Here is a 15,747-nt window from a genome sequence, read left to right on the forward strand (position 1 = left end):
GAAGTGCTTTAAGTATTTTTGATTGCTGTATGTAGCTATGGAGATGTATGTAGCTATAGCTACCTTATGCTTCCTCTGTGAAAAGGTACAAATTGTGCAAATAGTTCTCACGATTGTGCTCAGAACATTAACCAAGTGAATCAGGCGGATAGTGGGTTGCCTGAGTCATAATGTTAAGCTATACCAAAGGTGCAGCTAACCAGCACTGGTCAATAAAAGGTGTCCAGGGCAGAGAACAAGAAGAAAACAAGCATAAAAAAAGATCTTTTAGGATACTTCCCCCATCATCTGTGACTTACAAATTTTTGGATACTTATAGTTGTTAACCCTGGATGAGATTTTTTTTCCTCTGAATATATGAAATACATAAGTTCTCAATTCATGTGAAATTTCAACACCAACAGAATCCCATGGGAATAAATTTCAATAGCTCTTTATAATGAAATGTATCTTTTAAATGGTCTGATCATAGGTTAAATAGCTTTGTTCTTTAGAATTTCAAATTTACATCTGACAATGGTTTCCTATTAACCAACTCCAGTTGCTTAGCTCTTATTATAGAAAATGTCTCAACTATGGTCCTGACTTTTAAACGTGAGTTTATCTTTATCAGTGCTCCCCCCTGCTTTTTTCTTTTTTTTTCTTTTCCTTGTTTTTGGTGATTAGTAGTCAGCTTAAAATTGACCAAACCTCAATTACAGTTTCTGGACTTGCTTAGTGGAAACTGCAGGGGTTGAGAAGCACCTTTAGAGCGGATTGTACACTGCAACAGCCAGTACAGTAACGCGTAAAAAAGACATAATAGATGAACTGCAGAGCAAACTAAATTAGATACAGTTACAGCAGTGTAATGAACTGGTGCCTTTAGTAATTAGCCAGGGCTGAAGTGATCTACTGTGGATTATATTCTTTGACTCTCTCTAATAATCTAAGTCACATTTCCCCTGGTTGACATTTACCAAAGGCCTCAAGTTAAATGCATTTTTTTTCTGATGTTTCATAGCTCACTTTTGAATGCTCAAAATCTGGATGTTAATGTTGAGAGCTTCAGTTTAAATTGTCCTTTCTGCAATTTTGTACGCTTCTAACTTTATTACAATTCTGTCCTTTAAGTCAGATATATCAGACATTATAGCAGTTATATCTGAGTATAAAACTTGTCTGGACTCAAAAATGGTAATAAAATGTAGGTCCTTTTCCCTGGAACTGGCTCTTTATGGACCTGTTTTCCCAAAGGAATATCCACCAACTTCTTAAGGGCTTCACTAGTGTCCAGGCCTATACTGGGCATGTGTGGTACTGGGTATAGTGGTTCTGGGCCCAGTCTGCAAATGTGCAGCATAGGTACACCCAGAGTTGCGACTTCAGCGCTGCTGTGACATCTTGCTTGACGTTCTCAAAATCGTTTCTTCTCCCAGGCCTCCTTCTTTGGTGTTTTTTGTGTTCCCTTATTTCTTTAGAGTTAACTTTTTTCCCCGATTCTGAAAACATTGCGTACTCTGTACACTTTTATATTACTACAAGCTTCAAAAGTTAAAATAATGGAGCTTTAAGTAATATAAAAAAGACATAAACATATAAAGGTTGACATCACATCTAAATTTTGAGGATCTGATGCTTCCTTATGAAGATTTGATGATCCTTGGACTTTGGAGTCTTTTCTGTAAGTTAGTTTCCAGTATTTTTCATAACTTTGTGGCCTGCAGTCTAACCTTAACAAAGGGGCTGATATTTTCATTAATTTGTTGCCTTTGAGAATGGAAGCTTCGATCAGGTGAAAAAGTTCTAGTATCATAACACTCATGTCAATCTGTTGATGTTTCATGTTAAGGGATCCTGACTCTGAGAAATCCAAACACTAGTATAAGTAATAAGCAATGACATGTGCTTAGTTAAATGCATTTACAGTTTTCTATTCCTCTCTTTTAAGACAACTTTGAAATTGTCATCTCATATATAAACCTCAGGCTGATGTATGTCAGGTGTTGGCATCAGGATTATGAAGTTAAGAAACAGACTTGAGCAGTCAACAAATGTTGTATTTTCATCTTGCTTAAAATATGCCTATGTTGATAGTATTTACTAGCACTTATTTGCATAAGGAAAAAGCCTTTAAATGCTGCTGCTTATCTGGTCTTTAGCCCAGTAGCATTTATAGCAAAGATGCTGTTAGCTAAGTTGTGTTATTTAATCTGGCGTTCAAAAGAAAATGTCAACCAGACCAGCTATGAAAATTAAACTATTCCAATGCCTTTAGGACTTTTTTCTTCCATTAGCTTCAAATGAAAATAAACATAGAGATTTTTCTATTCTTTATTGAAATCCTTCTGCCCTTGTTTCCATTTCTGTGTGATTTTGAACTACTGCGTCTGCTTTCCCTTGCTCCTTTCCAGTATCTGTCATTGCTCTTGCTTTCTGTTGCATTTAATTTCTTCCTGTCTTCTTTTAATATTTAAATCCTTCAAACTGCCTGAGTTTTTAATGATCTAGTTTTCCAGATCAACCAAATACCTAATACTATTGGGATTTCCTGCCGTTTGGCCTGCAAGCACCCCTCTCCTGGGTGCCTATTCAGTGACTTGTACTATGTGCTCAATGTCGCTCGCTTAAAAGAAAGATTATGTTGCCTCCGTGCAGTCTCTCTGGTCGGTCTTTGACAACTTGGAAGGATTCACAATCAGCAGTTAATAAATATCTCTTTCTGGATGCATATTCTTTTAAAATTTAGCTCCTGGAATGCCAACCAGAGGATTGTATTACATTTGAATTTACCAACTATTAGGAATGCAAAAACTGTTAGAGCTAGGCTGGTTTCTTTTCTTCTATTTGTACAGTTGATTGACTGTTTCATAGCGAGTTTTCTTACAAATGAAGGTGAGGCAATCCTTGATTATCTGTGTTAGTTGAGGATACGGAGTGTTGCATATAAAACAAATAGCACTGCTAATCCAAACCCTATGTGAGCTCATGTAAAAGAGCGTGCCATGAGAGTAGGATTGAGCAGAGAAGGGCATATGGACACATTGACTGGAGATTTTATAGACCGCTGAACTTAGTGTCCCAAACTAAAACATCCAGAGCAGATCACTGTGCAGTGAGGTTATACTGCTTTCTAGGCCTGGGCTGCTTTGCTGGCATCTTTGCATCTACAGTGGTTACCTGAGCCCAGACAGAACACCTGAGGATACTTGGGTTAAGACGGGTTGGTTTTGCACTGCAGAGGTGAACGTAGCCTTGTGGTCCTATCGCTCGATGCTCCCAGCTGAATGAAGGGAGAGGAATTGAGAGAAAAAGGTCAATGTGTGTGGTCACATAGGCCTTTCTAAAAATGTCAGTTTTTACAACAGCAAGTCTGTGCCTTCAGCGAGCAATAAGGCAGCCAGGCTGGCTCATGCCCCTGCTGCTGAGGACTTGAGCTGGAGAAAGCAGGCTTGGGCCGTCCAAAACAAGAAAACCAACAGTTAAGGGGGACGGACTACCACAGGCCCACGCGCAAATACGTTCCATGACCCTGTTTTATGTTATGGCATAAATATAACCTGAGGCAAACGTAAGCAAACTGTCTCAGCATAATCAAATAGATCCTGTATGTAGTGATTGCACATGGCGTAGCTGCACAGAGTGGAAGCAGATGTGGGACTGACTTGCTCAGAAATATCTTTCAAGAGTTTCCAGGCTCTTGACTTCCCGCTGTGACTTTTGGACAGTGCGTGAGGGCACATAACATGAATCTATTGCATTGACTGGTTTGTGGTGTCATACAGGACTATTCAGATTCTGGTTGAGTTGCTACTTCTTGAAAATGATGCAGTGGAACCTGTACTTGGCTTGCTGTAATTGCTTCAAGCAGAGGAGGTTATTAAAAGAGATTTTTTTAATCCCAACCTGTGCTATAGCAGAGTATTTTATTCCATTCCCATCACAAGTGCTTGAACAGGTATCCTGGGGAGACAGGCCTCTCCTCCTCTTGAGTGCTATTGTAGATGTATGTAAATGAAGAGTAGGGATTTTATTAGCCTCTTACACACCAGTAGATAATTTAAAATGCGGAAAAATGACCGTTCTGATATTTTGTTAAAAGAGAACCTGTAAGATGTACAAGAATGAATTGAACTTTTATTAAGCATGAATGAACATTAACAATGAGTGAACATTCCTGGAACCCTATTCTCTTTTGCTGTTCAGCTGTTTTAAATGTAAGTAATCACAGTGCAAAGACTTCTCTGTTTTGCAAATGGGACATGCCTACTAACCTAAACAGCAATCCCAATCTCATATAAAGCCATTTTGAGGCAATAAGGGGGGATTAATCTGAAAACAAGCTCATGTTTTTTAATGAGAATAAGGTATTTTTTTATTCGTGTGTGAAGAATGATTGATACTGGAGTGATCGCCTGTGATCATGATATACTACTCGCCAGCTTGCTGCTGACTCACAAGACATTTTCATTGCATTCATATACAAGTTAGCAATGGGGCTAGCCAGATCATCTACTGAATATCTTTAATGAGAAGTGCCCCATGAAGGAAAAATAAAAAGTCTTGTTAGTGTTTTAGAATACTAGCTATTAAGATATTTCTTATTTTAAAAAGTTTGAATTATGATTTTATTGCTTGTTTTACACCACATGTAAGGTGAAAACCTTTCTATTTGTTGTGAGACTGCTCCCATCTCTTATATAGCTAATACTTGACCATTGACTGTGCTGTTAATATGCTGCTGTTGACTTTCAGTGCGAAAATAAGCTTTTGCATACACCTTTTCTTCCTTTAAAAATAGTTTCTGCACATCATCTTACTTGGCAAAAGTTGGAATTTTGGTTACCCAGGGTTGAAAAATACTGTTGGAAGAACTGTTGGAATAAGGCAAAAGCTACGATGGTCATTCATCCAGAAATCCAGTGAAACTCTAAATGAGCCATTCTTTATCTCTCTGTAAGTTCAGATCACTTCTCCTCCCTTTCTCCTTGTTTAGCTTTGTGTGCTTTCATCTGAGACTAAAATAAAAAGACCTAAATTCTGAAAAGATACATGCAGCGCCTTTTCAGAGATTCAATAGAACTGCAATAGTTGGGAGTATGTTTTGGGCATTTATCCAAGCCTAAACAAATCTCTACATAGTCTGAGGAACAAGAACTGAATTGCTATTACAGAAACCGCTTTCAGAGTTGAAAAAGAAAACAGCAAGCAACTGTGATAGGCAGAGTGAAACAATTCTGCCTTTCCCAGCTGAATAAGAAATATGTAGATTCAGCCTCTAGTCTTTTTCCTTTCCACTTCACCTGTGAAAGCAGTATTTTTGGAGCAGTATATTTTAACTCAACTTAGAAAAAACAGTTAAAAACATCAGATCACCCCAGATAGTCCATGCAGCAGTGTGACAGAGAATGGACCTTCATTTGTTGTTCAAAGCAATTAACGAAGTGATTTCTACAAATCAGTTCATGGTCTGTAAACCTGGTTCATCTTGCTGTATGCAGAAGCAACCTGATGTGTTGTTTTTCCTTGAGTCTGTATATACTGTGCAATCATGTACTCTTGGAGTGAATTAATGATTTTTTTTTTGTGTGTGAGCTTTTTCCATTATTCATTTAGAATCCTCTGTTCTCATTAATATTCTAGTTTTAAACACTATGAACACAGTCAAAGCAAGTTGTTTCCAGTGTTTAAATACAAACGTATAGAAAATAGTTGGCACTTCTTACCACCCCTCCCCTCATGTAATTGATGGATGTCTTAAACTCACTTAGTCTATTCAGGGAACATTTCTTCATCTTGGTAGAAAGACCCTGGCTTCTGTTTCACTTGAATGGACAGTTTTGAAATTTGTGTCAGTAGAGCAAATCACGTGCTCTGTGTGTGTGAAATGCAAAACCACGTATATAAAAGGTCTAGGAGATTGTGCTGGGTTTGTGTGTGGTAGGGTTTTTGGTGGCAGGGGAAGGGGTTACAGTGGTGGCCCCTTGTGAGAAGCTTCTCAAAGCTGCCACAGCTCCTCATCAGATGCACCTGTGCACCAAGGCCGAATCCATTAGCGATGGTGGCTAGGCCTCTGCAGTAATGTATTTAACAAGGGGAAGCTGGGTGGAGGAGTTGGAGTTGTGACGGGTTATGAGGGAGACACCTCTGCCAACACTGAGCTCAGCTGGAGAAAGAGAGGGGGGGTGTGGTGTGCTCTGGGGCAGAGCCCCCCTGCAGCCTGTGGGGAGAGGGCAGGCTGTGCCCGGTGCCCATGGAGCAGATGCCACCTGCAGCCCGTGGAGGACCCCACGCCGGAGCAGGGGCTGTGCCCAGAGAAGGCCGGGACTGTGGGAAGCCCCCGCTGTTGTAGTTTGGCACTGGGAGGGTTGTAACACTCAGGAGGGACCCTCACTGGAGCAGCTCGGGAAGGGCTGCGGCCTGTGGGAAGGACTCGTGTTGGAGCAGTTTATGGAGAACTGTCTTTGGTGGGAGGGACCCCACACTGAAGCAGCAGAAGAGTGTGAGGAGTTCTGCCTGCCCTGAGGAGGAAGAAGCAGCAGAAAGAACAGGTGATGAACTGACCACAACCCCCATCCCCTGTCCCCTGCACCACTGGGAGGGAGGAGGTAGAGATATCAGGAGAAAGGCTGAGCCTGGGAAGAAAGGAGGGGTGGGGGAAGGTGTTTTTAAGATGTGGTAATGCTTCTCACTTCCTACTCTGTCTGTTAAGTGTTGTTGTTGTTAGTGTTTGAATTAAATTGATGTTCTTTTCCTTACCCTAACGAGTTTGTGAGTTTGTCTTTTGCCCGTTGGTTCCTGAGCCTTTTGCTTTATTTTTCTCCTTCCCATCTCTGAGGAGGGAGGGGGGAGTGAGCGGCTGCGTGGTGCTCAGTTGACCTCTGGGCTCAAAGCATGACAGAGGCATTTCTGCTGGATTTAAAAAATGTTTATTGACGTTATGCAGAGGTGCATCTGCACATAGGGAATTGATGTGTGTGCTCCTTGCCGCTGTGGTGGTCGTTGCTTCTAATGTGTTCCTCCTTCGCCTTTTAGGTGAGGCTGTGGGGTAGTTCCCGAGTAGAGAGGAAGGAAGGATCCCTGTTTCTTTGGCTTCCATTTTCCATGTTTTTGCATAAGTGCAATGTACTGTACCTTTAGTCTGTAGCTTTAAATGTGCGATGTTAATGCTGAAGACATGATCATGATGTTTTCACTTTGTGAGAGGGGAGAACTTGTTTCAGATTTATCTTTCCCCTTGAAGTGTCTGTTGTATCTGGATACTCAGAATATGCGGGAGGAAAATCTCACAGTAGTCAGTCTGCTGCTGATGGCTGAAAGAGGCTTAGAAATTGCAGAAAGGTCAAAAATATTGTAGCTGTAAATGGAAGTGTTTAAAGTTGGAGAGAGATTTATGGAAGAGGACAGCATGAATTGGCACTGGAACCATTTTTTTCCATTATTTCTCTAAATGACTCTTTTAGTAGTGTTGAAATCAAGATAGGCAAGTCTGAAAATTAATGGGAAGGAACAGCAAATAATTAGGAACAATGCTATCAAGTAAGGTAAGTACTTTGACTACTGGCATATCTGATCCCCTAACCGCAGTGAATATGAATATAGAATGAAAATAGGAGTAGATTCTTTCCATCTGCCTGGCCTCCCCCAAACTACTAGAGTGATATGGTGATATTGTCTAAGCAGTGGTATAGACATTAATTTAGTATACTGCAGTTGAGAAATAAAAGATGTCTCTTTATTTTTTCAAAAAGTGAAGCTCCACGTACAAATAGATTGTACAAACAAGCTGTAGACTTGAGCTGAGGAGGAGCTCTGTATTGAATCGAAGGATGCCATCACATACCACTAGCTGTAGTTCCCCAGCACGCAGAACACCAGGCCTTGGGATATGTGGACTAGGATACTCAAAATCTCGAAGCACACAGGCTTACGGGACATAGCAATGCAGCTGTATTCCATGAAGCGTATGGGCCAGATTCTTGGCTGGTTTATGCTGTTGCAGTTCCAGTGACTTCTGTGCACTGCCACTAACATAAAGTTACAGCTGCTGGGTTAACCCCCTGCCTTCGGGTGAATTTTCTCCAATAAAAGTGGTAGGAAAGGTAGCAAGCTATGTAAGCATTATTAAGGTTCTTCTATGGAAGTTTTTGAAGGCTGCCACTTTAACAGAGGCAACAGTAGTCTCTGAATGTAGGTAGCTCTTGCACGGGATGTTTAAAGGGTGCCAAGGCTGAGACAAGAATTACTTTCTGACTCCTTAGGAGTAGCCCTGAGACCGCCTGTGGGAAGTCGAAGAGCCTGCTTCTGATCTCAAATGACTGCTGTTGGGAATTGTCTGTGTGCCCTCCCCTGCCTTACAGAGCTGAGCACTTCTGGTTTGGGCATTTGTGCTTTTGCATAGATATAGGGGAGAGAGGAGAAGTAATTTTCTGGGGAAAAAAAAAAATCCAAAAGTGTGGACAGCATCAAAGATGAATATAGAGTAAGCTTGAGGAAACTTCCGGCAAGCCTGTTAAAATCTAGCTGTGACTTGAGCTTTCATATCTGGGCTGAACCTGACCTTCCTGTGCATGCAAGTCCAGAACTTAACTGGTGGTCCTTAACAAATACTTTGTGTTAGTGGTCAGAAAAGAAACATTTCATTTTGCTATTTAGCGAACCTCAGGAAAAAGTGCTACAGGGTTTGAAATAACCTTGAATGCCCTGTGCTACCACTGTGGGTGTTGAAGGATAGAAATTCTCCCAACACATTGCTCTCTGGTAAAGGGCAGTTCTCTGTTACTGACCTGCTAAACCTCCAGATAATCTTTACCCAGCTATTGTCATTGTCACTTCATAATGGATACATGACATTACATTAGCGTAGCTTTCATCCCTCATTTTGATTGCTTAAAGTGAGCTGTTGGATGAAAACTATTTAAACCCCCTTGAAATTCTTTTTCCGCAAACCCAGAAGTATAATTTGAATGGCTGAAGTCTTCTGTAAATCACTGTATAATTTTACAACTCTACTGAGAGAGAAGGGGCCTTCACACCAAAATCTACCTTTAAATAATGAGCCTTCATGAAAGGTGTTGGGGTTTGTTTGTTTGCTTTTTATTATGAATGAGTGACTTCAGCTTAGAGAACAATACAAAGACTTATGGAGATTTTTTTTTTGTGCAGCTGATGTTAGGTTACCTTTGTAGCCTAGGTGTGAACCAGCTATCATGCTGTGTAGCCCATCGCTGTTTCAGAGAACCCTGAGTGTCAGATGGCCATTTCTAATGGACTATCGATTTAATAAGATTTTATTACCTTTTTTTCCTTTTTGCTGTCATTTGGATTTTTTTTCTTCAGAAAAAATTTTCACTGATCTGAGAAACTTTGGAAAGTTGCACGGATCTTAAAGCTTTGTAGTCTTGAACGAACGTTGAACTCTAGATCAAGTGTACTGTGACCATTCACCATGATGCAAAACTCTTTTGCAGATTTTTACATTTTTTTAAAATGCTGAGTTGCTGTCTCGGGACACTGTCTTCAATTGTGTTGCCATGTTTTAACTTTGCTAGAAACACTCTTATTCCAATTGGATTACTAGTGTAAATGGCAACCAGCTGAGAAATCATTTCAGCCTTTTGAGTGCTTTGAAAGGAAATCTTTCATGGCTCTTTGGATCCCACATGGCACATAAATTGTACTGTGGCCTGCTGCAAGTTGTATGTAATAATGGCCTCTGATCTAAATTGGCTTAAGAATACAGTTAAGGATTCACTGACAGCGTAGAGGAGTTCGAGAGAAAACCATCTTCACTGTGTGTTTTGTGATGCTGTTGTTGCAGTGTAGTGTCTCAGGTTTTGTCACAGCTGTGGCGGACACTGAAATCTGTAAGTCCCAATCACACTGTCATTTCAAGAGAACAAATCAGGGCCATACATGAATGCAGCAGAGGTACACTAAACTTGCAGCAAATTCTGGATCTGTTCCTTCCCATGTTAACTTTAGTTCTTCAAAAAGCTTCATATTTTTTTATGCTGATGACACTGTTTTCTTTATCACCATAAATCATCATTTTATGCTGATGACATTGTATTTCTCTATCACCATTAATCATCTATAACGCTTGAGAAGGAAATGTTAATGAAGAATACAATTTATTAAACGTCACCCGGTAGGTGGGCTAAAAAGGTGAAATAACTGCAAACCTGATTATAAACAGGGCCAAAATAAAGTAATGACCCAAAGAGAGACTTGTGGGTCTGGTGTGAGGCCTACTGGAAGGCGTGAGCAGGACACGAACAGCGGCCGTGGGAAGCAATGACAGATTTTGCAGAGTGGGTGAGAGCCCCGGGGACGCTGGGGCAGCCCGGCAGACTGGGGAGGACCTGCTCTGTAAAAACAAGGGCTTATCTTTATGTGTATATTGCAGTGTGCTTCAGAAAGACATGGCTTCCGATTTGGCATTGCTCTGTTACTCTTTGTGAAGCCATGGCAGAAATAGACAGTAATTGAAATTTAACTTTTCTCCTCTTAAGGTCCCCCTGCTCTTTGGAAGCACAGGACACTGATATTTCCCTTGTCTGATCACAGAATAATCAACTCTTGCAAATCAGGGAAAGGGACTTAAGTTGAATGGCAGCAAAGACTGACAAAACAAATGCCTCAAGCCATAGCTATTACTGAGAGAATGTTTCAAACCTTAATTCAGCTAAATCTTTGATTGGCTGGTTTGTCTGTGCTATAAACTTTAAAGACCGCGTTAGTTACCTGTCATTTTCAGAGATTGCTTCTCTACCCTGTCCACTTGAAGTCTCTGTGTTTCCCAGAAGCACAGATTTCTCTTTTGTTTTTAATTTTTAATTTTTACCACATTTTGATTATGGTGATATTATATGGGGTCAGTGCTCAGTCAACTGTTAAATAAATTGCAAATTCTACAAAACACAGCCAGCAGAGTCATTACTAACTGTAATGCTGAAACTTCAAGCAAAATTACATCTGGCTACAATGCTATTCAGATGCATAAATTATACAGCCTCTGATTATCTTAAAGAAAATTCAGCCATTAAACTTATTTTATGGGCACAAAACAAGGGGAATTGCCAAAAGGAATCTGTGCATCCTAAAAGTCACGAGAAGAAAAATAATTGGCAAACCTTTTCCGCCTGCAGTTTTATAGAATGTTCTCTCTCCCTCCTGATGTTCAATCAGCCTCCACCACTGGCACAGATAAAATCATACAATGGCAGAACTGGTGGGGGGAACGCAGCCTGTGTAGCTTTTGAACAGCGGGTGGGTCAAATGTTTCAAATCTGACCCCAAACAGCACATATCTTTACATGGCGATCTAGAAGGGAGAATCTCCAGGGAAGAAAATTGTAATTCAACACAGAACAAAATAAGGATGCTTGATAGTGGGCTGTTCAGTGTGCTGCAGAACTCCTGAAAGCTTTCTAGCTGCCATGGTGCACCCGAGGAGTCAGTCCTTGTCATGTACAAACAGGTCACTGATGGCCTGCACTGCATCTGTATTAAGACAAGAGAAGAATGGAGCCTGGAGCAGCTGTCTGCACAACAGCTCCAATGGCATATAGATTACAGACCATGTTTGTGTCAGTAACCCCTTAAACTCAGGGGGAAGGCATATTGCTTCTTTCCTTGTTCTCCCACACCCAATTTTATGTCAGTATTGCCAGTGTTAAATTCAGAGTTATCTCTGAAGAATAAGTGAGCCCATTGCTTAAAACTGTCACCACGTTTGCTGAGTTGCTTCAATGTATTTTAATCCATTCATATATTTGACAAGTAATTGCCAAAATAGGTTATATGTCACTGACCTTTATCAAAGTCTGATTTTTTTCCAAGTCTTGTCTCTCAGTTCCCTCTTGTAAAGACATTCAGGGAAGATAATTGCTCCCTAAACTAATTGCCTCCTCTGGTTTTCTTTTCTAGACTTCTGCAAGACAGAGGGAAGCTTACTGTTATTTGTTCTTTGAATAGGTCTGTGCTCCTCAGGCTGGAAATGAGGAGGTACCCCAGTTCTCTGTTTTCATTTCCATCCTTCCTTCTTGTAACAAGATTTATGATTCAAGTGTATTGTTGCTTTCATTCTGGAGTATTTCTATGCAGATCTTACAGAGGAAATAATTTTATAATCCAGTATGTGGTGTTATATTCAGCATAAATAAATATAATGGATAGTGCCTATGGGTTCATGTGAAAGTATTGCATTACTATTACTAACGTTGTGGAACCTGAATCTATATTTTCCTCACTGGTTAATCATAACTATTCAGTATTTCAATCTAAATTGATCTTTGAATCACAAAGAAGTGAAGATTAATGTTTTAACAAAGCTGCTCTTTTTAATTCAACTGTACAATAGATTCTGACTGATTTAGTCAGTGGCTAGCGCATTCTTATCCAAGCAAGGAGCTTGGTATATTGATAGCTATTAAATATGAACAAAATTATTAATGGTAGTGAATCATATCAGGGTTTCGTGTAAACAGGTGGTGTCAGAAAACAGAGAATTCCTATGGTGTTACAAAAGGAGTTGTTTCTTTTAGTTTAATTTTGCTTTTGGAGAAGGCTTTCCCTCATGTGAGCGTGACTATAAGTGTGCAGTGTGATGCTTGTCTGCTTAATGTTTATGAGCGGGTTTGAATATATAGCACTTCATGAGGACTAGATGTTTCTGTTTACCCTTATTTAGAGTTAGATGCAAGCAGTTTGCTTGCACCTACGTTTGGTTGTCTGTTACACAGGTAAGGTGTGTGTGACACTTTGCCAACAAGATGTCCTGGAGAGCTCTGCTTTTACAGCAGGAATCTTATAGCAGTCCTATTAATGTCACCAATGAAAACATAGTGGTCTCACCACGTGAAATGATGATGCAAGTCTGTCTTCCAAGATTACTTCACTTAAATAGAATTACTTGATTTTTGAACGCAAATCCCAAACTATGTTTAATTATATGTGCAAAGTTCTAAAATATATTGGTATATTTCCATAGGAAAACAAATGCTGAAAAATTTTTGACCAGGCTTAACTTCTTGGAAAAATCTGGAAATCCTTTTGTTGAGTCCGCTTAATAGCATCTCTAAGCATTTACAGTGAATTCCATTGGCAATGGAGAATGATTTCATTAATAATATATCATATTAATTTATCAGGAATATATAAATGCCTTTCCATTTTCAGCTGCAAGAAAGACAAGAACATATCTTGCGAAGAATCTGCTGCACTTAGCTTAAGACAATTTCTGCCTTTCATTTCAATTGTACTCTATTAATTTTAGACTACTTAAGTATAAATTGTCATTTCTCAACTTGTTGATTGTGTGAGGGTCTGATTTCCCTGCTTTGTTCGAGCCCATGCCATGCAAGTTAAAATAGGGAAGGAGAGAAGAGCAGGGCTGGGAGAGAGAGTGAAGGGGTGTTTTTCCCCCTTTTTTTCCTTTCCCTTTATGGTTAGCCGGCTCTTAAGTAACAATAGTGTGATATTTAGAGAAACTGTTTCTACTCATCATAAAAAAAATGCATGAAGCCCTAACTGGCTCCTTCTGACTGCTTAAAAATAAATAATATTAAAAATTAGAGCATATGTCAAATGTGAAAATAACAGCTTTTAGGTTACCATTATAGAACAGGTTAAATCTAACTTATGTAAGTAATGGCAGGTAAAAAATAAAAGATGACAACAAAAGGTGCTATTTGTATGTAACTGGAGAGCAAGACGTTAGTGGTGGTTAGTTGTGAGATGGTGATGGGTGAGCTCTCTACTCAGTTTCTTCTGAGCAATGAATCCTGTTGGTGCTGCTTGCCTCCAACATACTGCAGAAGACATGTTAGTAGTACCACTGGCTGAAATCATGTCCCCTCTGGAAATATTTAATCAAAACTACCACCCAATTTGGAATACCCCATTTTTGAATACATTTCCAAACCCAACAGTTTCTAGCATAACGGCAAAAAAATGTTTATGTTCTTGTTTTATTTGCTTCATGTTGATATTCTGCTGTATGGAGCAGGCTCCCTAGTCGGGTTGTAAACCTCACAATGTTCCAAAGTCTCTGGGGGCCAAACACTTCTCTGTCATGGGAGCAATTCATGGTAGGGCATCGTGGGAGAGAGTCCATTTTGTGAGTTCTAAATTCATAGTTGAAAACATTTAGCTGGATCTCAACGTTAGCTATAAAATGATCATAATTCCCAAGAGACACCACTGCTGTTTTTCCATACCTAAATATTTGAGACTTATTTTTGACAGTTCTTTCTGAATTCAAGGAGAGTGCACAGTTTTAATGAAAAAGTGTTGCATTGTTGAAAACCTTGCTATCAAGTAAACAAATAAGCAAACAGCCCTGGATTTTTAGCCATGTTCCTTACGCTCCTTGCTTTTTATCTTGAAATATTCATTTTCTGAAAAATGAGCTTTCAATTTCATCACCGTTCTAGGGAGGTTATAAGGACTATGTTTTCAAGGTTTATGGAGAAAAACCTTGCGTTTTGGTAGATAAAGGAGGAGAACACTAGTGTCTTAATAGCAACACATTAAAGAACAAACTTATGCAAGAAAACTTTCCGTTCTTGACAGAGGAAGAATTTGCCTTTTACATACACATTTTTAAAAATAGTGGATGTGCACTTCAGAGGAGTAATTGATAGCTGTGCTAGGACTTCTAGCTTTGGTTTCAGTTCTAGACTTCTGTAGTTCAGGCTGCACTAATTTCAGAGATGACAGTCATCACATTCCGTTTGTATCTGCCGTAGTGAAGTTCCAGTAGACTTTTGGATGACTAAACCACAGTAAATGAGAACTTGTGTACAACTGCAAGAATCCAGAGCCATTTCACCTCGCTGTTTGAGAGCTGTGTTCAACCCCCTTTGAAAGCTATTTGGTGTACTGTATTTCTTCTAAATGCTATTTACTCTTTTTCCAGTATTCTGAAGCTGAAATAATTCCACAAAGATAGCTGCTGCCCTGGTGTTTTATACTACTGTTTCTGACAGCCTTTCTACTTCGGAGATTTTAAAGTTAGTAAACTTACACTGCAGACACATGCTCTTTCTGTGTGTGAGTGTGGATCACAACCTTTTTTTTAAAAAAAAGAAAGGGAAACCTTTAGAAATTAGAAAGCTATTTAGAAGCATAAATTCGGGTTTTCTTAAATGTAGTTAAAATGTATAAATGTCTTCTGTGCATTTGCTGTAGCTTCCTCTCTTCAGTTTTGTGACTTCTAGTAGAAGTTTAAAAGGAAATCGGAAAAAAATATTTCTCTCCATTGAGTGATTAAAGAAAATTATTGGAAATTCTGTAAGCAGTGATTATAATAAATCAAATTTTGTACGCCCCCTTCTGGTTGTGCTTTTAAGGAATAAGCACACATCGAAGGCAGGAGTAAGATTGTCAATTTTTTATTTGAAAACATTTTTAACATCTATTTCTAACTGTGAAATGTGTCAGCTAGGGACCATATAATTTTTTCTATTAAGATGCTGTGTGTATATAATTTAAAATAACAATGCAAGCAGATATGCCAGTGTTGTGGTAGTTTTCTTTTCAAGCAACATAGAGAACAATTTCTGTTTGCTTGAGATTGCAATCTGATAGTCCTTCTCGCATGGAGCAGTACTTGATTACTTAAATGTTCCTACCAAGAGCAATAAGTTTACTGAAGATACAAAGTATGGGTCAGACAAGCAAAGTCACAAGGCCAGTACACTAACAGGTAATGAAGGTGTATTAGCAATGTAAGGTCACTAAGCAATGCAACAGAAACATATT

This window comes from Strix aluco, unplaced genomic scaffold, assembly GCF_031877795.1.
Source record: "Strix aluco isolate bStrAlu1 unplaced genomic scaffold, bStrAlu1.hap1 H_1, whole genome shotgun sequence".
Taxonomy (NCBI): domain Eukaryota; kingdom Metazoa; phylum Chordata; class Aves; order Strigiformes; family Strigidae; genus Strix; species Strix aluco.